Source organism: Megascapheus bottae, chromosome 3 (assembly GCF_031878675.1).
Source record: "Megascapheus bottae isolate mThoBot1 chromosome 3, mThoBot2.hap1, whole genome shotgun sequence".
In the NCBI taxonomy this organism is placed as follows: Eukaryota; Metazoa; Chordata; class Mammalia; order Rodentia; family Geomyidae; genus Megascapheus; species Megascapheus bottae.
Genome location: NC_143511.1, coordinates 55399951 through 55427324, shown reverse-complemented (window position 1 = coordinate 55427324; position 27374 = coordinate 55399951). Strand labels below are relative to the sequence as shown.

At 35.2% G+C, this 27374-nt stretch overlaps 1 protein-coding gene across 2 annotated transcripts in view; it reads left to right on the top strand.

Moving 5' to 3' along the window:
• Positions 1–27374, top strand: part of Lingo2 (leucine rich repeat and Ig domain containing 2) — a 1035214-nt gene that overhangs the window by 562843 nt on the left and 444997 nt on the right. For both annotated transcript variants that reach the window (XM_090330081.1, XM_090330082.1), the window contains one exon: positions 21497–21594. The gene's annotated coding sequence lies outside the window, so the exon portion shown is untranslated. The remainder of the gene's footprint in view (positions 1–21496; positions 21595–27374) is intronic.

Here is a 27374-nt window from a genome sequence, read left to right as displayed (position 1 = left end):
ACACACACACACACAATGGAATTCTACATAGCCAACAGACAAGATAAAATAATGGCATTTGCAGGGAAGAAGATAAATTTAGAGAGAATCATGTTGAGTGAAACAAGTCAAGACCAAAGTAACAAAGGTGCATGGTATCCTTAATATGTGGCTATTAGATCCACACAATACAAGAGGGAGTATGCAATATTTGCATACCCAATGCTATGGATATGGTCTTGGAAACATAAACACAGCTACATAAACATAAAAATTTATGACTCTATAGACATAATGTTTTATTACATAGATTAATATGTACCTATGACATATAAACCCTCAGCCTAATTTTAATTATTTTCTAAAATCTAAGTGCCAGTGACTGTATATAGAGATTCCCTTCTTGAATACTTGTTTGTTAAATATGTAATTTGCAATATGATGTAAAAATCAGTGTTAATAAATTCTTTCAAAAAGATTGGTCATTTATTAAGAATATTTTTTTCTCCTTCAGATTTTCATGCATTTAGATATGCAAAAGATATGGTTCCTAAGGCAAGGAATTAACTATGAATTTCTAAGTAATAAAATTAACTGAATAGTTCAACACAAGATAGGCTTAGATGTAAAGTATAGACCTGTAGAGAATACTATCACAGAAAAAAAAATGTAAGAAAATTCATGGAAGAGAAGTTGATAAACTATGTTGATAAAGTGTCAAGTGGAAAGATGTGTGTGTGTGTGTGTGTGTGTGTGTGTGTGTGCGCGTGCATGTGTGTGTGTGTGTGTGTGTGTATTTGTTTATCTGAGGTGTACCTCTTATAATCAAGGCCTAGTCAAAAGGTAGAATTTTTTTTCTCTGCCTTCCCTTTTCCAAAACGAAAGTTTGCCATTGAGTAGGGAAATTGAACAAATTGACAAGGCAATGGTTATCATTTAAAGTTAGAAATCTTTTTTAATTGTTCAGCTTCAAAATATGCTAAAGTGGATAGGAAGCAAAACCACCTCAAGATAACAGGTTATCATGGACATACCTGCTCCTTCCCCCCTCCAAAAATTAAAAGTAAACATAGTATTAGGATAGTAAGCTCAAAGTAAAACTTTCTAGGATGTGGCATAGTTTCTCAGCATTGTAAATGTTCAGTTGTGAGATTTGGTAGAGCATGTCAAAAATTAACTAGCATTTTCTGATTAGTCTGGAAAAGTTTCTTGAGAGAGATGGGATTGTAGACGAGAAATAGTCTACATTCCTCTCAAAATGTGCAATCTATGGATTTTCAGCAGGAATGTGATGAAGAAATGTCATTTACTTATCATCTAATTGGGCCATGTATTATGTTCTATATTTTTATGTTATTCATTATACTTCTAAGGAGGATAATGTTATCACTTTACTTACAAAGAAAGTCAGGATTCATAGTGCTAAGTAAATTACTCAAAGCCATTCAGCTACTAAGTAGCAAATAATGGCTTGAATCTGTATCATCAAAATAAAATACACAAACTGAGCACATTTATCCAGAATTCCATCCCATTACTTGGATGCTGATGCAGTTTGTATCATGAGTTCAAGTTCAGCCTGGGTTATATAGGATGACACCTTATGTAAATTAATCAAAACCAATCTTGCTGGATCCCTGAACTAACTGCAAAAAGGACAAGAAATCCCCCCCTCCATTTACTATTGAACAGATGCTAAGGATCATTGATCTTTCCTGAAAACTGTCCCACAACTTTGATTATCACCCAGAACTTTTCAGATATACCATTTGTTAATATTAAGATTTAAATCGTATTACTAACCAAGGGAACATTGACTAAATCTTTCTTTCTATTCCCTCATTCCTCATATTTTACTTTAGATGCTTCAGAGATTACAAAACCATATATATCCTACATATTAAGTCCAAAAATGGTATTTCTTTTTCTTTTCTTGTTCTGCCAAATGACTTCCAGTTCTTCTCTGTGTTTGGAAAGGAAGGTGAAAGTAAGGGCAGTTATAAAATATTGGAGTTGATAAGTCCTCGTTATAGTAATGGATAGATAGATAAATTTGAGGCTATTTTCTTAAAAAGGTAGGGCATTACAAATAAAGGGAAAATCCATATATTTCTCTCTTTTGAGATATAAAAACAAGTAACAATGATCAAGATGCAATGTATTAACAACTGGACTTATAAAACTATAATTTCTTTGTATTACTACTTAATAGAAAAAAAGGATAAAAAGAAATGTCTGAGTTAAAATAATATGAGTCTCTAGGCTAGTTTTGTTTCCCACAAGGTTTATTTTCATCTCTGCTTCAAACTTTAGACGATAATTATCTTATATGTAGATTATGTCCTCTCTTCCACCAACCTAATAAGGTTAAACTAAGTATCTTTAACATTTATTAAATATAGACTAGTTTATAAATCTAATAGTTGTGGGGTTTAAACAGGTATTTAATAAGTATTGTTTACATATTTATTGGTTGAATAATAGTCAAATAATTAACTCATTATTTCTATTACTCACAGTTACTATGAAACAGCAGGAAAAGATTTCAGTGATGGGTAAAACATTAGTATTTTGTGGAGCCAGTAAGTCTTCGATAATTTATCACCTCACATTCTTGAGAAAGCCTCTGGTATTATCCCTGGATTTTTTCCAAATATTAATTCTCACTTGTCATCTATACATACAGATCCCAGTATTGATTTTTGAAGCAATCTGACAGCTAAAAATACCTCCATACTTTGATCCCCAGACAATGAGGGATTGGAGGAGTTGTGGGATGAGTTCTGGTGAAGGAAATGAAGGAAGAAGTACTAACAAAAGTGGTTTCCTTCTAGACTAAAAAGGTGAGGCTCTGTGAGAAACTTTTCATTTTTACCCTTTTCACTTGCTCACTCCCCTTTTGGCTGTCAAGAAATACAAATCATTGCCTTGGAATACATTGGAACAGAAGCCACAAATTCGACCCTTGTATCCAGAGACACTCATCTTTAATATCTCTATCACACAAATAACTTGAAAAAGTAAATCTTTCTATACTGGATTTTATTTTGGTACAGTGAACTAATGTATTGGGCTAAGACATATAGAAAATTTATGAGATCTGGTATTTTATAATTATTTAAAATAAATTTCCTCATGACAATCTTTTTTTTCCTTGAATAGTTCTTTTTTGATATTTTTTTAAAAATTGACCACTTCCCTCCAAGACAGGTGAAAGGTCATTCCTAGAATATGATCTTGTACCAGATTCATGTTCATTAGAAGAATTCTGAGACCCACAAATAGTGAAAGATCTCTTCAGCTGGAGCCATTCCATGTATCTTTTCCAGTGATAATTTGATGTCAGGATTTCAGGAATCAGAAGAAGCTTAGGAGAAACCCAAAGTGATTTACAAAGCCTACTCTTAAAGAAAATGGAAAAACTAAGCTTGACATTTCTGTGTGGTGCATTATTGTAGCCAGAAGCCAAGTGGTGCCACCCATGGTTGTCTTTTATCATGATTCTGGCTGAGTCTATATTGTGCCAGTCCTTTGCGATAGTTTTGGATTCTTTCTGAAAGTATCTTCCTGGATAGAACAAAGCTTTCACGTTTTCACCATCTGAGTTAATGCTTTTTTTGGCATCCTGAGTTTCCCATCGGAACTAGATGGTTGATAAGATTGATCAGCTATTATTCTCTTTGCCCTCTTACTCTAATTGGAAAATAAAGCATACATAGCATCTTAGAGAATTCAGCTCTGTATAGATTACTGTCCATGGAAATCATTGCAGAGACCTGAAACTGAAGTCATGAAATCTGATGGAAAATATGTTTGGAAGGTATCAGTTGCAATAACACTACATGTTGTACATGAGAAATTTTCCATCGAGTCTTCTAGGTATGTTACATAACAACTTGACAATGAGCATTTTTACACTTACCTTTGAGTAGATATGAGGGATATAAAATTTGAATACAGTTCTCTTTTCTTTTTTTATTGTCCGGATAATACATAGAGGGTTTTCAATTACATTTGTCATGTAGTAGGTGGATTACTTCTCACACATTGATACCCCTTCTCATGTTTTGTTTCCATTTCCCTCCTCCCACCCTCTCCCAATAATCTTGTTTTCCTCCTACCCTTCCTATTTCAAATAAACAAACAAACATATATACAATATACCAAGTAACAAACTCAGATACAGTAACAATATGAGATTAATCAAAAGGAAAAAAGAGAAGAGAAATAACATAGAACATTAAGAACAACAATCGAACAAAATAAAGCTCTTGTTTCCACATTCTAGAGTTTCTTTCATTTACCCTCATCCTATATTACCGTATGTACCTAGGTTTTGAACTATTGTAATCCTCTGCTAGGAAAGTCCTAGATGTTCACTAATTATTACAAATAAGGGAAACCATTGAGCCTATGTTCCTTTAGGTCTGGCTTACTTCACTTAATATGATTTTTTTCCAAGTCTTTCCATTTCCTTAAATATGGGGCAATGTCATTCTTTCTGATGGTAGCATAGAATTCCCTTGTGTATAAATACCAAATCTTCTTGAGCCAATCATCTACTGAGAGGCAGCTAGGTTGGTTCCATATCTTTGCTATGGTAAATAGTGCTGCAATGAACATCATTGTGCTAGTGGCTTTAATATGTCCTTGTTTCTGGATGATTGGGTAAATGCCAAGTCGTGGAATCGCTGGGTCATAGGGAAGCTCTATGTTTGTCTTTTGAGGAACAGCCATAAAATTTTCCATAGCGATTGAATGAGTTTACACTTCCACCAACAATGTAGTAGTTATCCCTCCTGGCCACATCCATGATAGCATCTGTTGTTATTAGATTTCTTGATCATGGCCATCTTAACTGGAGTGAGATGAAATTTCAAAGTTGTTTTGATTTGCATTTCTTTTTTGGCCTCAGATGTGAAACATTTCTTCATGTGTCTATACATCATTCTTATTTCTTCTTCTTCAGAGGAGACTCTCTTTAAGTCTTTGACCTATCTTTTAGTGGGATGGCTGCTTCTTTGAAGATTGGTTTGGGAGTGATTCAGTTTTTTGAGCCGTGGGTACACTTTAGATATGAGGCCTTTGTCTGTTGTATGGCTAGTGAAGATCTTCTCCCACTCTGGCAAGAAGCTGTATCCTTTGCTCTGCAGTTTAATGAAGTCCCATTTGTTCAAGCTTCCTTTAATTTGTTGTGTTTCTAGGTCTTTATTAAGAAAATTTTGACCTGTGCCAATGAGATCTAGTGTATCTCCTATTCCTTCTTGTGAAGTTATCAGCGTATCTGCTTTTACCAAAAGGTCTTTGATCCATTTGGAATTTATTCTGATGCAGGGTGACATATAGAAGGATCCAACTTTAGTTTTCTGCATGTGCTTAACCACTTCTGCCCACTTTTATCCTATTTTTTGGCTCCCTTATCAAGCATTAGGTGGCCATAGGTCTGAATATGTTTCTTTGAAATTATTAGATTATAGGTCATGAATAATAATCTAGTTATTTCAATAGATTATGACATTTTGTACTTCAGCAGATTTGACCTAATGAATTAAATCTTAGCACTGACTGAGACTGGCATTCTCTTTTGACATTTCTAACATAATCATCATGTTTACAAGTGTGTTTTAGAATAGCTAGTAGATAGGACATTTGCTCTAATTTAACAGTATTTGTATATAAGTATACTGAACTAATTCCACCTTAATCATGGGGAATCTTGGCAAGATGGCTTCCCATCTCTGCATTGTCAAAGACTGAATTTATGATTCTACATGACCCATTTAACCCAGTTACTCATAACCATCACTCCCTATCAGATTTACCTGAGGAAATTTAAAATGCACACACATAGTTCATACTCACAGTCACATAATCTGGATCTCTTGGAAGTAGAAACTGGAATATTTTCTTTATCAGCAAGCATTCAGTTGTTTCTCATACAATCAGAGAGTAGCTATCTGACTCTATTATGTAGACAGAAAAGCATAATGTTAAATAGTAAAAACATATTTAACTTTTTTATTTTTGAAACCATACACAAGCAAAACCTCCCTCCACAGATGACTTTCCAAAAATTCATCAAAATAGCCAAATTGTCTATGCACTAGTTTATTGCAAGAAGTGATTAATGCAGCCGGAATTTCCAGTTTTACTAAGCCTGCTATTTGTTCACAAACTTATAGCTGCTCTCATTTCTGAAAATTATATAGTTTTAACTACTGATGATTTTAAGTATGTAAATATATACATTTCTTAACTTCCTAGTAAGAGGTTGAAGCTGTGTATGTAAACATTGGTTTGCCTATTGGAATAGCAACTTTTTTTCAAATATTTTATTGTGATTAATAGAAGGGTTACATTATATTCACCAGATAGAAGGTGCATAACTTCACAAACAATGATACCCTTTCTCAAGACATGGTCCCCATTTCCCTCCCATCCTCCCCCCACTTATCTTGATTTCCCCCCCCTTCCCAATCCAATTTCAAATAACCAATTAAGCACATATAAAATATATGAAATAACAAGGTTAAAAATTGTAACAATATGAGATAACCAAGGGATGGCAAAAGAGATGAAAGATAACATAGTACATTAAGGACAACAGTCATTCATTATATGGCTTTTGTTTCCTTATCCTGGAGGTCCTTACATTTACTTTCATACTATTTGGCCTAATGTCTCTAGGTTTCTGTTCTATTGTAAATCTCTGCTAGGAGAGCCCAAGGTTTCTACTGATTCTGACAAATGAGGGAGACTATTGGGCCTATGTTCCTTTGAGACTGGCTTACTTCACTTAATATGATTTTTCCTAAGTTTTTCCATTTCCTTACAAATGGAGAGATAGCAACTTTTTTTTTCTTTATGTAAGCCTCATCGTCCCTCCCTAAACCTCAAATTGTCAATAGACTTAGAAAAAGAAACTCACTGCAAAATACAAAAAAACAGAAAAGCAAAAGTTCAAACCTATCTTAAAAAAAGTATTTGCTGTAGTTCACTGACTTATCTGAAGTAGTAAAAAGGAGAAAAACTAGCCTTATGCCCAAGGTCTATAGTATTTCAAACCCCAGTCATCATTACTTAGCAGTGCTGTCCAATTATTGTCCTAGAAAGTGACTATGGTTGACAGCAGAGGATAAAGAAGCATGAAGAAGAATCCCTCTTGTCTACCATAGAAACATAAATAGAACACAGGTCTTTTACAAGAGAGGTGATTCCTCTAAACATTTTGCATTCTTTTTTTATTTTTTTATTTTCTATTTTTGTGGTAATGTATAGAGGGATTACAGTTACATTTGCCAGGTGGTAGGTGCATTACTTCTCACACATTGATACCCCTTCTCATTTTTTGTCCCCTTTTCTCTCCCACCACTCCCTCCAATCATTGTTTTCCCCCTTCTCTTTTTTATTCAAATAAACAAGTAAACATATACAATATTCTGGGTATCAAAGTCAGATACAGTAACAATCAATAACAATATGAGATTAACCAAAGGGCACAAAAAGAAGAGAAATAACATCATACATTATGAGCAACATTTTGCATTCTTTACTTTCTTGAAGCCTGAGTCAGTGGGTCTCAAAAAAAAGTCGATTAAGTGAATGCAAAAAAAAAAACACTTTAAAGCATTTTGTAAAATTTAAATCGCTGAACAAAAGGCACTTTTAAAAAAGTTATGTCCTTAAACAATTTACTGAGAGCACAATATTATGCTTAACTCCAGGAAACTTTATAATTTAACTTGAGTCTATGATTTTGATATAACTAAATCACTATGTGGTAAATCAGCTCTGATCAAATTCTCACTGAAGAATGGGATAGGTTATGCCTGTAAATAAGAAGGACATTAACAAAAATGTAAAAATATAGTTAACAAAGTAGATTACTCATCAGGTTCTAAACATTGTACCATACTATTTGATTCATACAGATACATATTATGTTTTATTTTCAAATAAAAATGTTTTCTTAGATAAGTCAAGTAGTATGCTCAATATCTCATGAATGAATTACTGTGTGAAATCCTAACTCAAGGTTTCATGTCACAGTAGGTGTTTTGATGCAGTTCTATGTTGCCTACTCTTAGGTGTGCCACTATGAATGAGCCCACTAAAATGTTTGAATCTACTTACAATACCACTTAATTAACATACAATTTTAATATAATGTATTCTTCTTCAAGGTAGTGTCTTTTCGCTGGCGTACTTAGTAAATTTGATAATCTCGATATATTGATCTTGAAAACCAAGTTTCTTAAGAACAAAACAATACAGTGAAGATAGCAGAGAAATGGCAGCCATCATCATTGAACTCAGTGTTACTTTTTTTTTTTGTCATTCATGAGGCTTGAACCTTGGGCCTGGGCACTGTGTCTGAGCTTTGTCCTTCATAGCTAGGGCTCTTCCACTTTGAGCCATAGCACTAGTTCAGGTTTTCTGGTTGTTAATTGGATATGAGTGTCTCGTAGAATTTCCTGCCCAGTTCAGCAGCAAACCATGATCCTTAGATCTCAGCCTCCTGAGTAGTGATGATTACAGGTGTGAGCCACAGTCTCCCAGACCAGTATTCTTTTCTTTTAAATTTTTTTATTTTTTTTCCTATCTCTTTTTTTCATATATTTTTATTGTAATTAATAGAAGGGTTACATGATATTTGCCAGAAAGATGGTGCATTAATTCCCATACATTGATACCCTTTCACATGTCTTGGTCCCCATTACCCTCCCTCCCACCCCCACCCCTCATCTTGTTTTCCCCCCTTCCCTATCCAATTTCAAATAATCAAATACAAATATATCTGATATATCAGGTAACAAAGCAAGATACTGTAACAATATGAGATAACCAAGGGACAGCAAAAGAGATGAGAGATAACATAGTACCTTAAGAACAACAATCATTCATTATATGGCTTATGTTTCTATATCCTAGAGATCCTTTCATTTACCGTCCTAATATATGGCCTTTTGCATCAAGGTTTTGCTCTATTGCAAATCTCTGCTAGGAGAGCCCAAGGTTTCTACTGATTATGACAAATGAGGGAAACCATTGAGCCTATGTTCCTTTGAGTCTGGCTTTCTTCACTTAATATGATCTTTTCTAAGTCTTTCCATTTCCTAACAAATGGGGCAATGTCATTCTTTCTGACAGCAGCATAGTCTTTTCAAGCAATATGACCACATGAATATTGTAAGGTAGTGAATAATAAAATATATGCCAAACAGCTCTAAATGTTTGTGGGTGTTATGAACATACCATTTTTCAAAAAAGCTTCTTAAAGTATCTTCCTTTTTTTATTGCCTTAGTACCCTCCACCCCCAGCCAATTACAAAATTTTATTCAATCTAACATGGGGATTCACTGTCTTCCTACTGAGTTTTGATTTATCAAGCATTTAAAAGAGGAAGAGTTCTCTTCACAAGGCCCTTTCTCAAGAAGCCCGGATATTGCCTCCAAACTTTAAAAGCTCTTGATGTCTTTTCAAGTTTTAGAGGCATTTCCAGACATTTACCAGGCTTTGCATAGCACAACAGCCTCAAGAATATGTTATACCCATCCTTGTGTCTCATTTGAATATTTTCCACTAGTGAAATCACCACCACTATGGCTACACAACCACTTCCATAACTACCACCACTATCGTTACCACCATCAACACAGCTCTCATAATCATGGACTTAGAGAAAGGTGGAAGAATTGCTTATACTAATCAAAACCTTATCTATTGATTAATCGGGTAAGGAATTATATATACATATTCAGAATCAGTGTCAAATGAATGATCTGAAGAGCATACATTTTAGAATATACATATGAAGTGACTACAACTATTGTAGTTTTTTAAGTGTGTTTGTAGCCACTTTTTCTCCATTTTGTTATACTTTACAAAAAAATCTGTGCTCTATAGGTCATATTAAAACCTGAGAAGCCTCATCAAATAGCTAACTTATGTTGACTGAAAACTTGGTGATAAATTAAGCTGGAAAAAATTCATAATTTTCTTCCCTAATTAATGAGTTGGAGTTAATAGCTACAGCAGCAGTACTTAACATTTATGCCATGTCAGCAATAACTTAGAATCAAATTAAGATGCAGCTAACTGCATTCCCAGACCTGAATTATCCCTGTGCAGAAAACATGAAGATTTACTCTGCTGTTCAGATGTGGTGTTTCTCGTGGTTATGCTATAGAGATATGCATACTTCCTTCTGTTGTTCCCTCCACAGTTATTGTTCCCTCCACAGTTTATATTGGTTTAGAAAGACCAAATAGTATTTCATGGGAAGGCTGATTACACAGTGTTGAATATCTTAAATGTAGTTTCTAAATGTGCTCCTGCAACTTTCCTTAAAAATCTCATCATAAGAGGAAAGAGAGAGAGATAAAGATGAATATTGACAGGAATGTACTGTAAATATGTGGAAATGTAACAATGAAATCCTCCCCCTGCATAAGTAATGGAAGCTAAAAAAGATTCAGTAGAAAAATTAGCATACCTTTGACCCAAACCTTATTTAATGTTTTCTAACTAATAATATAAGGCTTTAGGAATGATGTACACAAATCCATTATACCTGCATTTGAGAATTGCCAAGTGGGTAGAAATAGAAAAGATTAATTTGTTCTTTAAATGCATGGCTTAAATTACAATGATGGCAATAGCACGCTGGAGAATATTTATCAAAGGATCCACTGTTCTATGGACTCTCTGAAGGCAGCCTGCTATTAGAAAAGCATGGATGATGAGAGGAAGTTCCCTGCACTGAGGAACAGGGCTTGCCGCTCCACCGGGTTTTTTCCTGGGATCAGCAATTTGGGATTCATTTGGACTTTCTTCATTTCAAGGCAGCAGAATTCCACCATTTTTGTTCTTTGATATACTCCACATGGATTGACATTTGTGTGTGTGTGTGTGTGTGTGTGTGTGTGTGTGTGTGTGTGTGTGTGTTTGTGAGTCCTGGGATTGAACTCAGGGTCGTGTGATCTTTGCTTGATGTTTTTACTCAAGAATGGCTGTATACCACTTGAATCATACCTCTGCATGGCTTTTTGCTGGCCATTTGGAGATAAGAATCCCAGAGATTTTTGGATCCAGTCTGGCTATAAAAAGTAATTCTTAGTGCCAGGAGTTTGGCCTAGTGGTAGAGTGCTTGCCTAGCATGCACAATGACCTGGGTTCGATTCCTCCGCACCACATACCTAGAAAAAAAAACGCTAGAAGTGGTACTGTGGCTCAAGGGTAGAGCTCTAACCTTGAGAAAAGTCCAAGGACATTGCTTAGGCCCTGAGTTCAAGCCCCACAGCTGGCAAAAAAAAAGTAATTCTTAGATCTCAGACTGCTGCATAACTAACATAAATCCTAAAATAGCTCCTGACTTAGCTCCTAGCATTACTTACATTCTTTCAAAACAAGCCTTCTTTCTCAAGGAAGGACTGGTAAGGATTGATTCCTGTCCACAGATTTTGTGCTTCTATTACTGTTTTTAGTCTCTTTTAAATTCCTTTTAGTGTGTTGTTGGTGGGGATTTAGGATTATGACACAGGTGGAAGGAGAATCAATGTACAACTTTATTTCGAGCATTAAACACCAGCCAATATAAAAAGAGGATGGTCCCCTTTGTTGAAGAAACTCTCTTTGGACAGTAAATATCTCAATAACAGGTAACAATACAACCATGCCCATACATGGGCACACATTCATATTTGTGTATACTTATTTGATTATTTATTGATTAATTTTTTGGAAACAGAAGGGGTTCGAAGAAATTTCATTTTTCTGTAAAATACAAATTAATTCTGGCTTTTATGTCAAGTCACCAAACACTAGCACCTGACTTTATTTTCACTTGAGTATGAGATGTTAGCACTCAGTCTTAGAAACTGCATACTTTCCCTCTTATCTTCAACAAAATAATAAGCTCAAGTAGCAACTGGTATTTCCTTTAAGCAAAGTCATAGAAGAGATTTGAGTACCAATAAGACTGAGTTTAGATCTGCTGGATTCTTAATCAAGCTGGAGCACAGTATTCTCAGTTTATCTCATTCATATTTCATTGATATTATCCCAGAAAAAAACTGGAATGGATTTCAATTCTGAAAGCTCACATTTGCCATTATGACAAAAGTTATTCAAGGCACTCTACCAGTTAGCTCACACGTTTTTTTTGTTTTTTTGTTTTTTTTTTACCTTGACTGATATTTAAAACTGAGTATCATTTTATTGTCTGTGCCAGCATGCATGTGTGATCTCCAACTACACATGCCCTCTCTGTATCTGGGATTATGGTTGAATAACTCCATGCCCAGATTATTGGTTGAGATAGGGTTTTACCAACCCTGGATTAGCCTCATTCTTTAACTACTCAGTAGCTGGCTCCAGGCACAGTACATTTAACACAAGAGGCCTCCAAGAATCACTCCTCCAATTCTGGTTAAACACAAGCTGTTTATTTCTTATGTCTAGGTCTAGGTCTTCTGTGTCTCCTAGGAATATCTCAAGCCACTAAAGTAGATACAAAATTCCTTCCTGTCCATAATTTCCCAGTAGGTGTGAAGCTGCATAGTTCACAGAGGATGGTTGTCACCTAGTGAGTACATATTGCAAAGTTGTTGTATACAGTTGATGTATAATTTCTAGAGCAATAAAAAGATTGTCTCTCTATCTAGTTTCAGTCCTGGAGCTGGAACTCAGGGTTTCTCACTTTCCCTTGGGTAGCTTTTATTTATTTATTTATTTATTTATTTATTTATTTATTTATATTTATTTTGCCAGTCCGGTGCTTGGGCTCAGGGCCCAAGCTCTGTCCATGGGTTTTCTCAAGGCTAGAGCTCTACCACTTGAGCCACAGCACCACTTCTGTTTGTTTTTTTTTTTTTTTCTATGTATGTGGTACCAAGGAACCAAATCTGGGTCTTCATGCATGCTAGGCAAGCACTCTACCACTAGGCAAAACTCCCCTCCACCCTTTTGTTAAATCATAGCATTCCACCACTTGAGCAATGCCTTCTCCACTTCTGGATTTTTCTAATCAATTGAATGTAAGAGTTTTTAGGATTTTTCTGCCCATTGAGCTCCAAACCACTGTGAGTAGTTTAGATTGTAAATGTGAAGCGGCACTGGAACCTGGCTAGAACTTTTTATCTAAATGCTTAATCATTCTGATTAGTACAAAAATAGTGCATTCTCCCACCTAAAATCTAACTTATGGTCCCCATCTTCTTCCATCTCCATATTTCCATTTTTTAATGTTTATTTCATTTTATTTTATTTAGATGGTACCAGGCAATTGAACCCAGGGCATTATGCATGCTTGGCAAGCACTCTACCACTAGGCCACATTCTCAGCCCCCAAACTTTCCGTTTTGCAGACCATGGTTTATGCTTCTCCCTCTCTACTTCTGTGTCTTTGTCCCTTTGTCTTTCTCTCCCCTGTCTCTCTTCCCTGTCTCTTCTCTCTCTTCACTGTCTCTCCTCTCTGTCTGTCTGTCTGTCTGTCTCTCTCTCTCTTACACACACACACACACACACACACACACACACACCACACCACTCTCCCCCCTCCATCTATCAACACTAGTTTTAGGGTTTGATTTTATTATCATTTAATTGCTAATAATTCTTTCTCTTGCCACTTTAGGGAAATGAAAATTTTATTTTAAGTTCAGGCTTTTTCATTCATCATAAACCAGAGACATTTATTACCATTCTCAGGATTTACCACTTCTGTGAGGAGTTCAGACATGTCACTAGGGATCCAGTCTATTTTTACAGGAGACATTGACAAATAGAAAAACGTCTAAAATTAAAGTGACCAGAATAGTGAAATGTCTACCAACATGTCTTATGAAGAAAGTAGATGTCATTTTGTGTCTAAGAAAGTAGTTATGTTGAATCTGAAAGATGTTCTACACCCTAGCAGGGCAAAGATAAGTTCTTTCAGTTATTTGAAGAGCTTCCATATAAAGCTCAATTTCTATATAGCCTATAGAGTTATAGAGGGTGAAACTTGGGCTGCTGTGTGGCAGTGTATAATTGTGTTTGCCCAATACTTGCTGCTGTTGTTTCAGTCCACTTCATGGTGCCAAGAGACATATATTGTAAACCCACTTGTCAACAAACACTAGCATCCTCATGTTGAAACTGGACAGCTTGAGTCATTTATGACTTGAACTTTGTGCTTTTATATACATCAATAAGCTATACCCAAACTTTAATGAGCAACTCTTACTCATATATGTCAGATGAAGAGTGGCTTAGGGCAGTCCATAAAACACCAAGGCTATAGAGAAAACTTACTCTATTTACTTAATGTGGTTTATCTTTCTCCTTATCTGCCTCATGAAGATTATGAGGAGTTTTCTACAGCAGTGAATAAAGTTTTCTGAGAAGCTGTCTGCATTGAGCTATGTGGAAGAAGCAGAATATATTTTAAATAACCCCTTGGCCCCCAATCTTTTTAGGTTAGCAGTAGATATTCAAAGTGGCTTATATGAAACAAGTATAATTTAATGAACTGCCACTTTGGAAGTGTTAGAAAATGAATCAAACTTTAAAACATGCCAGATGTTGTAAAATACATAAAGTCGTGTTTTGATGTATCTGGTATTATTTTACAGCAAGGCGACATGCGTACATACATACATACATACATACATAATATAAATATTGTTTCACTCCTCACTCTGATTGGAATAGAAAGTACACATCAAAGTTATTTTGAGGCCGGAGTCTGACTTGTTACCCTTCTAGTTATAGCTTAGTTTCTGTCTTTACCCCCCACTCCCTGTTTTACTAGAGCAGCAGTCAAAGCTCATATTTAGGTTTAACACAGATTTCATTGAGCACACAATTCCATGATGGAACTCATTTTATTAGAGCCTGCACCCAACACAAAACATCAATTGCAGAGGGTCACAGCACATCTTAGGAGCTGTCACTGCAATCTCTTCCTGAGTGCCATCTGCAATGTCTCAGCTTCTTTATTTATACTGGAACTCATTTAGTTTGATCTCAGAGCTATTTCCAAAATGCCTGCAGCACATGGAAAGCACTTTATCACCAGGCAGCCCTTTGCTTCAGAGATAGGAGCATCACAAGATTTTCTTTGGTAGTTAAGATGTAGACAAATGATGATAATAGCTTTGAAGAGAAGAAATAGTAATGTTTAACTCAAAGATATAATAAATGAGTCTAGCAAAACAGAATACATACAGTTGAAGACATGGCTGAGTTTTAACAAAGAAGACAACTTTCTGTATTCATGGGGAGTCTGAAGAACATTTCTAACTGGATTTACAAAATTCTAATTTTGATTTGAAGAAATAATCTGATACGAGCAGACCAAGGGTGCATGTAAGAAACAGAGGCAGGACTCTTGTAGAGAAAGGCAGTTTGGTTCAGAAACAATCACAGCAGGAGATGAAAGAGTTTCCATGAGTTAGATGTGGAAGTATTTTAAGGAAGCTAGTAAGGATCTGGTCTATACCAGTATGGGGGTGGGGAGTAGATTCTGCTATGTAACCCCACAAATAGGCTATATATGACTTAGCATTCCTTTTTCTCTTATTTGAAGTTTACTTAAACCATTGCCATTTTTATTTCCCATTTATGGCTTACACTATGAATTCTCTGAATACTTTCCCCATTGTTCGTGAAAAGAGGATAAACTCTTTCAAATAATTAATTTTCAAACATAGTCAGATTTAGAATGTTTTATGTTATGAAACCATTTAAGGATTTCCTTTCAAAGAAATGACCAAAGATAACATTTGAATATAAAGGCAGAAAATGGTCAGGTGAATTTCAGGAGTAAGGAAGAAAATGAAAACTGGTCAGCTCTTATTAAATTTCTTTCAGAAAGAAGCAGCTAACCTACTGGGCAAAGATTGTATCTTTCCTATGTTGTTAAAAGCTCTTGATTAGGTGTTGAATCTAAGTGAAACCATTTTTAACCTACAGTGATTACTGCAGCAACTCTTTAGAGATGTAAATTAACCTCACAGGAAATCAAAGTATTACATAATCTATCAAAGCAGATAATGATAATTTATTATAATGATTGAAACTCTGCTTAGGTAGTGACCTTATTAAAGTTTTTCTTCAAAATGTCGTTCCAATACTAAACATATTCTTCAATAAGGACACTTAAAATAGAGAAAATGATTGTGAATATAATACATGGTAATCCATTCTTCGGAGGAATTTGCAAAACAATGCTGAAACATATTGTTATTTAGGAATTTGGCTATAATAAGTCAGTCTATACTTATTACAGATACCCACCATCCTTAAAAATTCATTTAATTTTACCTTCATTTTTCTACCCTTCAAAAAGTCATAAATAAAATGTATGTTTGCACAAAAATTTTCAACAAAAATAAATCTAGGTAGCAGTTAGCAAAAAAAAATGATAATTTTTTGCTAGAGTTTAGAAATACAGAAAAATTCAGTATTTTTGAAAACTTTTTATAATAGTTCATAAGTTTTTTTCCATATATTTTTATTGTAACTAATAGAAGGGTTACATTATACTCACCAGATAGAGGTGCATTACTTCACATACATTGATACCCTTTCTCAAGTCTTGGACCCCATTTCCCTCTCCCCACCCCACCCTAGTTCATAAGTTTTTTTCAGTCAGTTTTTACTTTGGCATAATTATTTTGTTAGGTAAAGTATGAATTATGAAGTTTATTCCTCTATTCACATTTGTAATATAATTGATAATCCAAAATAGCTATCTCTACCTGAAAAGATATTTTCACTCATTGATATTTATGTGTGTATTAACTTCCTATTGATTTTAAGAATAAGTCAAGCATGTTCTTGAAAATTTTATTTCAGCCACTCTTCCTTCCTTCCTTCCTTCCTTCCTTCCTTCCTTCCTTCCTTCCTTCCTTCCTTCCTTCCTTCCTTCCTTTCTTTCTTTTTTTTTTGTTTGTATGTGTGTGTGATGGGGCTTGAACTCGACCTGGGCACTGTCAGTGAGCTCTTCAGCTCAAGGTTACTACCCTGCCCCTTAAGCCAAGCCCCACTTCCGTTTTCTAGAGGTTAATTGGGGATAAGAGTCTCAGGTCCTTCTGTGCCTGGGCCGGCTCTGAACCTTAATCCTCAGATCTCAGCCTCCTTGTAGCTAGGATTACAGATGTGAGCCACCACGCCCGGCTTTCAGCCACTTTTATTTATTTATTTGTTTGTTTGTTTGTTTATTTATTTGCTTGCCAGTCCTGGGCTTGAGCTCAGGGCCTGAGCACTGTCCTTGACTTTCTCAAGGCTAGAGCTCTACCACTTGAGCCTCAGCACCACTTCCGGCTTTTTTCTATACGTGGTACTGAGGAATCGAACCCGGGTCTACATGCATGCTAGGCAAGCACTATAACCACTAGGCCAAACTCCCGGCCCTTTCAGCTACTTTTAAATCATGTAAGCTGCCTGTCAGGGTAGAAGCTCAATTTTGTATCGATGTAGCCGTCAATGTCAACCTCTCAAACTGATTCCTAGAAGGAATGAATGAGAAACCCATCCATAAGGGACTAAATCTGTACAGCCACTTTCAGATGTAAGGATTTCAAAAAAGCTTCTTCAATTCCTAGCAGGCAAAAAAAAAAAGTAATTTGTTTTCCTGAAGTAATTCCAAATAAAAAACAATTCAATTCATATACAAGCATAACTTCAATAGATACCATAGGTAGGCTTGGATTTTAAAAAGGGATGAGACAATGTCTTCTCTAATGATTGAAATATTGGAGATTTTTCTTTATCACTTTTATATTTTTTCCCATAGGAGAAATTTTTATTTGTATCAAATTACAGAGTACCATAAGTAAGCATAAGGTCATAATTTGAATATTGTAATATAACATAAAATTTGGCAAATTATTCAGTTACCAATGTTTATTACATGTTTGAGTGCACACTGAAGAAATTAGTTGGAGTAATTTGGCATGATAAATATTTTTGTACATTATTTCACTGCTTATCATGTATATGTGATATTTACTTATGTATGCATATGTGTATATACACACTCCTAAATTAAATATATTTATATTAAAAGCTAAATCATGTAATAACGTTTAATTCCTCCATCTGAAAACTCAGTGCCTCAGAACAGTATTTTAAAGAAAGAACAAATAAAATAATATGTGAAAACCACCACAGCTGGGAGTTTGGCCTACTGTAGGGTAGTTGTGTAGCATCCATAAAGAACCCAGGTTCGATTCCTTGTACCACATACATAGAAAAAGCCTGAAATGGTGTTGTGGCTCAAGTGGTTGAGCTCCAGCCTTGAGAAAACCCAAGTACAGTTCTCAGCCCCTGAGCTCAAGCCAGGATTGGCAAAAAAAAAAAAAAAAAAAAGAAAGAAAGACATGAAAGAAGAAAACCACCAGTTTAGTGCCTGGCCTTTAGGCACTGTGTAAAATTTAATATATCACTATTATTAATTTTATAACTTGTCAGCTGAATGAGATAGCATAAGACATATACAAGTCACACATATTTAACATATTTAGCATGAACTCTTGCGAGGTTTATTAAATAAATTAAGAATATGTATGGTAAGTGTCATTAAAAGTATAGAAAAATGTGGAAGAAAGGAAGAGTTCTTTAAAATCTTACTAGCTAGCGATAACAATATTTATTTGGATTCATGTGTTATTAACCTTATGGACACTTGTGCCACATGACACTAATATGTACAATTATTTCCAAATAAAAACATTTATTATTAATTATGTATTACTAATTATATTATTTATTATTAAGAATGGGAGGAAATTTTTACTAGCTATTCAATAGATAAGGATTTGTTTCTAGAATATTCAGAAATTTAAATATTCAACAGAAAAAATACAACAGCAAATAATCCAATAAGTTAAATAGGGGAAACTTCTTCATAATGGCCATTCTTAGTGATCTTAGTAATCTTAGAGACCTCATCTCATTTGATTTCTTCATTTTATTTGAGATGGAATCTGAATATTCCCATGTGCATTTCCTTTATGGCCAAGAATGATAAGCATATGCTTTTCCTACAAGTGTCTGTTTAATCCTATTGCATATTTTTTATTGAGATCCTGATTCTGTCAGATTTTGTTTGTTTTGAGATCCTTGTACATGATAGTTATTTAGTTCTTGTCATATGATATCTGGCAAAGAACTCCCATTCTGGAGATTGGATTTTATTTTGGTTTTGTTTTTATTTTGGCTAAGAAACTATATGCCTAATTGCAGAAATATTTTAGCTTGCTGTAATTTCATTTGTCAACGTTCTTTCCCTTTGGCTGAGCCCCTGGAAGCCTGAGGAACCGACTATGAATGTCAGTAAAGTCTAGTGTTCTTTTCTTCTTACTCCTTCCTGTACTTGTTTCTAGCTTTCAAATTTTATAGAGATTTTTGATTCACTTTGAACTGCTATTTGTGAAAAGAGGGAAACTGATTTACTCTTCCGCACATAGGTATCCAGATATTTCCATCAACAATTATTAAAGTGTCTGCTTGTTTCTTTATTTATCTACTGCCAATCCTTAGCTTGAGCTCAGGGCCTGAGCACTGTCCTTGGACTTTCTCAAGGCTAGAGCTTACCACTTGAGCACCACTTCCAGCTTTTTTTCAATGTATGTGGTACCAAGGAATCAAACCCAGGTCTTTGTGCATGGTAGGCAAGCACTCTTCCACTAGACCAGACTCCTGGCCCACCTGTTTGTTTTTTATCAACATGCATTTTTTACTCTTTTGCTTTAAATGTGTGGGCTCATTTCTGGATTTTGTCATCACTCCCTTGGTTAGGGCCCTTTTCATGTCAATACAATGCTGCTTTTCTTAATACAACTATAATAAAGTTTGAATTCAAATTGGAGTATCTCCAGCATTGCTTTTTCTTCGTTCAGGATTGCTTTGCCTATTTATACAATTTTTCAGTTGTACAAATTGTGTCTTGTGGTTTCATACGAATCTTTTGGATTGTTTTCTCTATCTCTGAGAAGAATGATTTGGGGTTTCTGATAAGTATTTCATTCAAAGTGGAGATAACTTTTAGCAGTGTGAATATTTTCATAATGTTCATTCTGCCAATCTATGAATATAAGAAGACTTTCAAGTTCCTGCATCATCCTTTTTCTTTCTTCAATGGTTTACAGTAGTAGTTTAAATGTCCTTTAATTCTTAGTTAGTTTTATGGTCATCATCAAGAATACAAAAGCCAACAAGTGCTTTGATAGAAAGAACATGGGAATGTTGGTGGAAATATAGATTAGTGTGCCCACCATGGAAATCAGTATGGAGACTGCTCGAAAGAACCTGAACACCCACCTTCATAGCAGGACAGTATGAATTCATTTGAGGTACCCAATAATGGATGAATGGATTTTAAACAATTATATGCATAGTGTATACATGCATATGTATGCATTTGCATATCTGTATATACACGTATGTGTGTATATGAAAGTATCTATGTATATGTACATGGATATATGTATGTATATACATGTACAAAGGGGTGGTAATGATAGTTGCCTCACAGAGTTACAAATATTGAGTTTGTGTTTATAAAATGCAAGTAATAATTTCTGATACATTGTAAACAATACATAAAAATTGCCATTATTGTTGGTCACACACCTGGGAACTTTCAAGTAGGAAATCTGATCTGTGAATATCATGTTTAAAGGAAGGTGACTGGCATTCAAATGATTTTAAGAAATAATTTCACCTATCATACTGCTTTTGAGTGAACTGAATCTACCTTAAATACTTTCTAATATTTTCCATTAACTTAAATTTGTCTTTATCTTCTTGATGGGTAACTGAAAAGGATTGGGATCAAGCTGAAATGAAGGAAAGTTTCATAAGGATAATGGAAGGATAAAATTCTAACATTAAAAAAAAGTGTATCGCATTTCTTTTTGGAACTTTAATATTACTCCAAAAGCAGATTCCAGCTTTTAAATGATTACACTAAACTTTCCTTGCTAAATTCTTCATAATTATTTTAATAAGATTTTCAGATATGTCCAATAATTGCCAAACAAATAAATACTGAAACTTCAAAAAATTATCTAACTCCTATTCTGACTGCTCCTTGAGTTTTTGAACATTGGAATGATCAGTTTGTGGGGCACAGCAACAACTGGTTACTTATGAGACATATTTCCTTTGCTCCTGTAAATAATTGCATTATAAAAGTACTTCTTGCCTTATGAATCTGAACTGTATGGGCCTTCAGGTACCTGAGTAAATTTGACCTTGATGGTCACTTATTTATCAACTTAATGAAAAATAAAATAACTCAATGAGTGTCTGGATAATTGACAAATCAGGTACTGAGAATTCCAAGATAAAAGTGGCAATATACTTGTCTTCCAAACAGAAAATGCCACACAGAGGAAGTAAGCTTATCTCTATTGTGCTTCTTCAAAAGTTCTGCAAAGCAGAAGCCATGTAAATATGAACATTGTGTGAAGATCCTCCTTGAAAAATAAATAATCATTTTAGTTTTTCTTTTTTCCTTCCTAGGTCTTTTTGTAGCCTAGTAATAACGTTATACAAAGAGGCTCTGGGAGGATTATTGCAAGTAGCCGCCACCAGCATGAGGAGCCTTAGAACTAAAGCTGGTAAGTGGTTCAATGTGAACCATGGGTCTCTTATTCTATGGACAAGGTGGACCTTCCTCCCCACCCCAATTTTCCTCACCGCTTATCATAGTTTTAATTAGAAATGTGTCTAAACTCTAGGCTATGAAATTGATTCTTCTGCTTGGATGACTGATAGGAAGTGGTTTGGTTGGGGAAATCATTAATTTGTTAGAAACAGACTAAAGTGATCATATTTGTTTGACCCTTCCTTCCTTCCTTCCTTCCTTCCTTCCTTCCTTCCTTCCTTCCTTCCTTCCTTCCTTCCTTCCTTCCTTCCTTCCTTCCTTCCTTCTTCTTTCTTTCTTTCTTTCTTTCTTTCTTTCTTTCTTTCTTTCTTTCTTTCTTTCTTTCTTTGTAGGTAGTGGGGAGCCTGGATGTTTTCCCTGAGCTCTTCAACTCAATGCTACCGCCCTGCCCCTTGAGGCATAGCTCTACTTCCTGTTTTCTAGTGGTTAATTGGAGATTAGAGTCTCTGGTCTTTTTGTGCCCAGGCTGGCTTTGAACCTTGATCCTCAGATATCAGCCTCCTGAATAGCTAGGATTGTAAGCATGTCTTTTATTACCTTGTACAAAGGGGTTGTAATTTAAAGTAGCTGGTTTTGTAAGCATTGTTTTCATTCATTGTAAAATGTGGATTGTAATAGCTGTCCTGTTAGATTTTTCTGAGAATTCACTAAGAAATTACATGAAGATTAGGAGTTTCCATAGCACTGAGAAAGAACTTAGACCATACAATTCTTGTGGAATACTTCTATATGCCAACTAATGCATGAAAATACTTACTGTACCATTAAAAATTCAGTTATAATTACCCTCTCATGGACTCTGAAGAAACTATCCTATTAAAGGCAGCAAAGTTCCCTAACATAGCCTTCTCAGGGAACTTTTGTTTTGCCAGCAGCATTTCTGTGCTTATATTTATAGCAAACCTTTGTTGAGTATTTAATCTATTCTCAACTACTTTTAGCTGGTATGTCATGCTACTTTCCTAAAGATAATGCTGACAATAGAAAAATTGTATTTATGCAAGATCTTATAATTTAAATGGAGTTATGAATATATACATTTGTATTAGCATACTGTCAAGAAGGTAGAAGGATCAGTATTCTTAATTTTACTGATAGAGAAATTGACGGATTGAGAAAATAACTGGATGTCTTAGAGTTTGGTGCCTCTCAAACTTTCTGTGGTTAAAGGTCAGTGTATTTTTTTAATCCATTACATGCCACATGTTCTCATGAAATTATTGAAGAGTAAGCCCCAGAGAAATTAAATGCTTGAAAAGCAGAGAAAAAAAATGTGCACATCCGTGTATCTTTCTCTTTGTCATTCTGCAAACACGAAACAATTGCACAAAATTTTAGTAGAAGTTTCAAATGCTTTCTCTCAAATTCCCAATTCTTTATGGTGCAAACTGGTCACTGTCTGCAACCTGAAAGTAATTTTCAAGCCAGGGAACCAATCATTCAATACTGAGTTTATAGGAGACAAGACGCCCATTCAGGCCAAGCTCAGGTCTTTTCCTGGTATTCTGGGCAGCCTCAACATACAGTCGGAATTCCTTCACTTATCTAAGGGAAAAGAAGATTGAGTTCCAAATTGTTAAAAATGAAACAGGTATAAGAAAGTTGATGACAGAATATCTCTTTTAAAAGTTCCAGGAAACAACTGGCATGAGAAAAAGTGAAAAGCAGTTGGAAGTCTATAAGAATGGTATACTTCTTTATTTATAAGACATCTAGACTTCTAAAAAGTTTGATGTTTTCAAAAGACTTTCCCAGATGTTATTTTCATTTCCTTTTCAGTTATTGCAATTTATTCTCTGAAAAGAAAAGTTTTATTCAGAAGAACTGAACCTCACCATTTCCCTGCCAGTTTAGAGATCTGTGTATAATTTTAAGAAATAAAAGTGAATCTTGGCCTGCTATGAAATAAAAATGGCCAATATCTCTCCCATTACATTCAAGAGGACTGAAAAATAAATGTTACTTGTTCATTTCAAAGAGGACTAAAGAAAATTGAGGCACTTGTGAGGTAAGGAAAAAGGCACATAGAGTCAGCAGGGAGAAATAATTTTCTAAGATGATTTTTGTGACTTCCTCAGTTTTCCGGAAATGAATCCAGATATTTATATGTCTTATTTTATTAATAATTATTTTACCATCTATGTCAAAATATTATTGCACAAATGTTCAGAACTAACTGTTGATTATGAATAAATATTCAAAGACAGAGGTTTTTTTTATCCAAATAAGGTTTTATAAATTTCCACTAGCTAGTTGATGTCAGATGCAACTTAAAATGAAAATAAGGTGGCTACAGGAGTAGATTAGCTGTAGAGCCTGGTGAGGCTGGGTCATTAGCAGCACAACAATAAAAGCAGAATCACTGAATTTTTTCAGTCATTCTTGTATGAACTTAGGGGAAAATTCTGCATTGTTAAACTGCAATGGACTACATGAATAGGAACAAACCTAAGACCTTAAGTGCCTTAAATAGTGTATGGAGATACTATCCTGCTGTTCTATTTCACCTAACTCAGATGTTCAAGATTCATATTAGAATGACAAGCAGTGATACTTGGACACTTTTCTTTTATCAAGGGTTTCACACCTATGCCAGCTTAGAATAATTTGTCCTGATCCTTCTGAAAAGAAAAGAAAGGAAGGAGGGATAAGGAAAGTAAAACTTTATGATCAAGGAAATAGAGAAAGTGTTCCAACCAGCTTTCTATCTGTAACAATACAAATAGAAATAATAGTGCTTATGAGTGAGAGAGAGAAGCAAGAGAGAGGAAGTGAGTGAGTGAGCAAGGGAGAGAAAGATGTTCTATCAGAGAGAGAGAGAGAGAGAGAGAGAGAGAGAGAGAGAGAGAGAGAGAGAGAGAGAGAGAGAGAGAGAGAGAGAGAGATGTTCTATTGGATCAAAGGGAGGACCACAGTGTGGGAAAGATTTTAGTAAACTTTATTTGCACAGGAAATTGGATAGCTTCTCTCACCCAATTGTTGGAATTTTGCCATGAGTTTCGTGGTGGCTCCTGCCAAATCTTTAATCAGATTTTTGCTAAAATCCAACTAATCAGTAAAACAAAGGACTAAAGATAGGTTAGGTTTTACCAATTGTCTATTAGAAAATGCACTACCTAGTTTCAGATTAGTAGAGAAGAACAAGGAGGAAGAAGAGGAGGAGGAGGAGGAGGAGGAGGAGGAGGAGGAGGAGGAGGAGGAGGAGGAGGAGGAGGAGGAGGAAGAGGAAAAAACTGATCTATTTGAAAGTAAACATTACTTGATATGGATAATAAAAGCCCCAAAGGAAAAGCCTATGTTGCACAACCAGTTACTACAGAAACTAGTAATAAATGTTAAGAAAATGTTTGCCACCCTTACTTATGCAGTGAAAGATGCAGAAATTAAGACAGCAATAAACAAATTGACATACGAAGAATTGAAAGGAAGTGAAAAATGCCAGGGAGGAATCACATCTATATTTGGAGACAACACAGAACAGACTCCAATTTGTAGAAAGCAAACAGATGTAGCACTGAGCTTTTCCCAAACTGCCCAGGGCAAGGACTCATGAAGAAAACGACAGGGAGAAAATGATCAATGTGGAAAACAGAGGTGGGAAATAAAAATCATACAAGAAAATCTTGCTCACAAACTAAATGGGGATGGATTTTATAGGCTGTGTTTGAGATTCTATGGGTCATATATGGACACAGATGTATGTATGTGAATGTGTATGTGTGTGTGGTGTGATGAAAATTACTTAATTTTTTCAAAGTTATGAGAAACTAATGGTGAAAATATATCTGTTGTGCTTCCTTATGCTTCTCTAGTTACTGGCATATTCCGACATTCTTGCTTCTCTTAACCAATTTTAATAATTTCTAATAATCTAAGAAAACCATCAACACTTGATGACTATTGTCTGTGTGGGAACTTCCATATATTAAAAGCACAATCCCTTCATAGGAATAATTACTGGTTTTATTTTTTTCCTATTGTAATCTTCTGCAATTGGATAAAATAATCATTTATCAGAGGTTACTGTCGATCTTTACATACCAACAGCGTACAAATCATAAGTGAAACACTTCAAGAATGTTCAGGGTTCGGGGGCCAGGAGTTTGGCCTAGTGGTTAAAGTGCTTGCCTAGCATGCACAAAGACCTGGGTTCGATTCCTTGGTACCACATACATAGAAAAAAGCCGGAAGTGGTGCTGAGGCTCAAGGGGTAGAGCTCTAGCCTTGAGAAAGTCCAAGAATAGTGCTCAGGCCCTGAGCCCAATCCCAGGACTGGCAAAAAAAAAAAAAAAGAATGTTCAGGGTTCATAAGCCTATGCAATCCATTAGAACTAGGTAATAGATCATAACCAAGATAATGGCGGTTACCCTATATGTTGTGCAAGTCACAAGTCCACAAATCCAAATCTTCATAGGAAAATCTCTCTCCTGAGTTCTAAGATATGGATTATTCTGTCTGTTTTTTATAGAAATGGAATTGTAAGTTTATACTTATTTGGCATATTATCTTATATGCTCAATATTATGTTTGATTCCTGTGTATAGAAGCTGCTTGTCAGTGTGTTAAATCATGGGAAATTTTCAGATCATATATCTTTCTGTATGTCTTTTGGGATGTAGATGTGGTACTTTGTGCCATTGCTTTCAAGAGTCTTATCTGCTGTGTTCTCCCAACGGGCAAACTGATGTCACTGACTAGCTTTGCAACTTTACTCAGTTTCACATTCAATTTCAAAGGTTTTGTTTTAGTTACTCTGATACATACGTGGTAGTCTAACATTATAATTTCCATTGGCATTTTTTATGAAAACTGAAAATTATGGTAATACCACCCCAGAACAAGAATTCTACATCACCTTCAAATTGAAAGGTATACAGAAATTTAAAAGAGGCATTATGATCTGTGGTATGATGTCATATTTTTTTCCTATACTGAAAGAACACTCTGTCTACAGGAACTTAAATTTATAATAAAATGAGAAATTATATAAAAATCCCCATCTCTTAATATGTCCAAGTCTAAAAATACCATTCAACTTAAAATTCAATTTGTTTGCTCTATTTTCTTTTACTTCTCCATGAGCTAATTAATGCATTGCAATCTATCAACATTTGCCTTGTTTCATTGGGTACCAACCAATCTTTTGACACTGGAATCACAGCTGCATGGCAATGATTGAAGCTATTACAGGAGAGTGATTGTATGCTCCATTTCTGTGTTGGGAAAAATAATTATTTGCCCAGTCATATGAAACTAGAGATGGCACATGAGCCCTAGGTATGAAAATGATGCAGGAAGATGGCATGATTTTGACAGAGGGCTCAGGGCTCTCACCCATTCAGCAAGTGTGACAGCTCCATTAATTCCACAGGAATTTTATTTGGTGATTTGTACAAACGTTCATTTGCTTTCTTTACCATTGATTCTAAATACATTGTTAACTTAGCTGATCCGTTGTTGAGACAATTAGAGTGTGCATAATTTTACACTAAATTGTCATAGGGCCATATTTTCATGAAGCCATCTTACTAGAACTCAGCTAAATGCAAATGCAACTTTCAGTTCTGGGTTTCATAGTAAAATACATAAAAAGTAATACGTAATATTGATGTTGTGTGTGCATATGTGTGATGGTCCTGGGGCTTGAACTCAGGGCCTGAGTAAATTCCCTGAGCTTCTTTTGCTCAAAGCTAGCAATCCACCATTTGAGCCACAGCTCTACTCCCATGCTT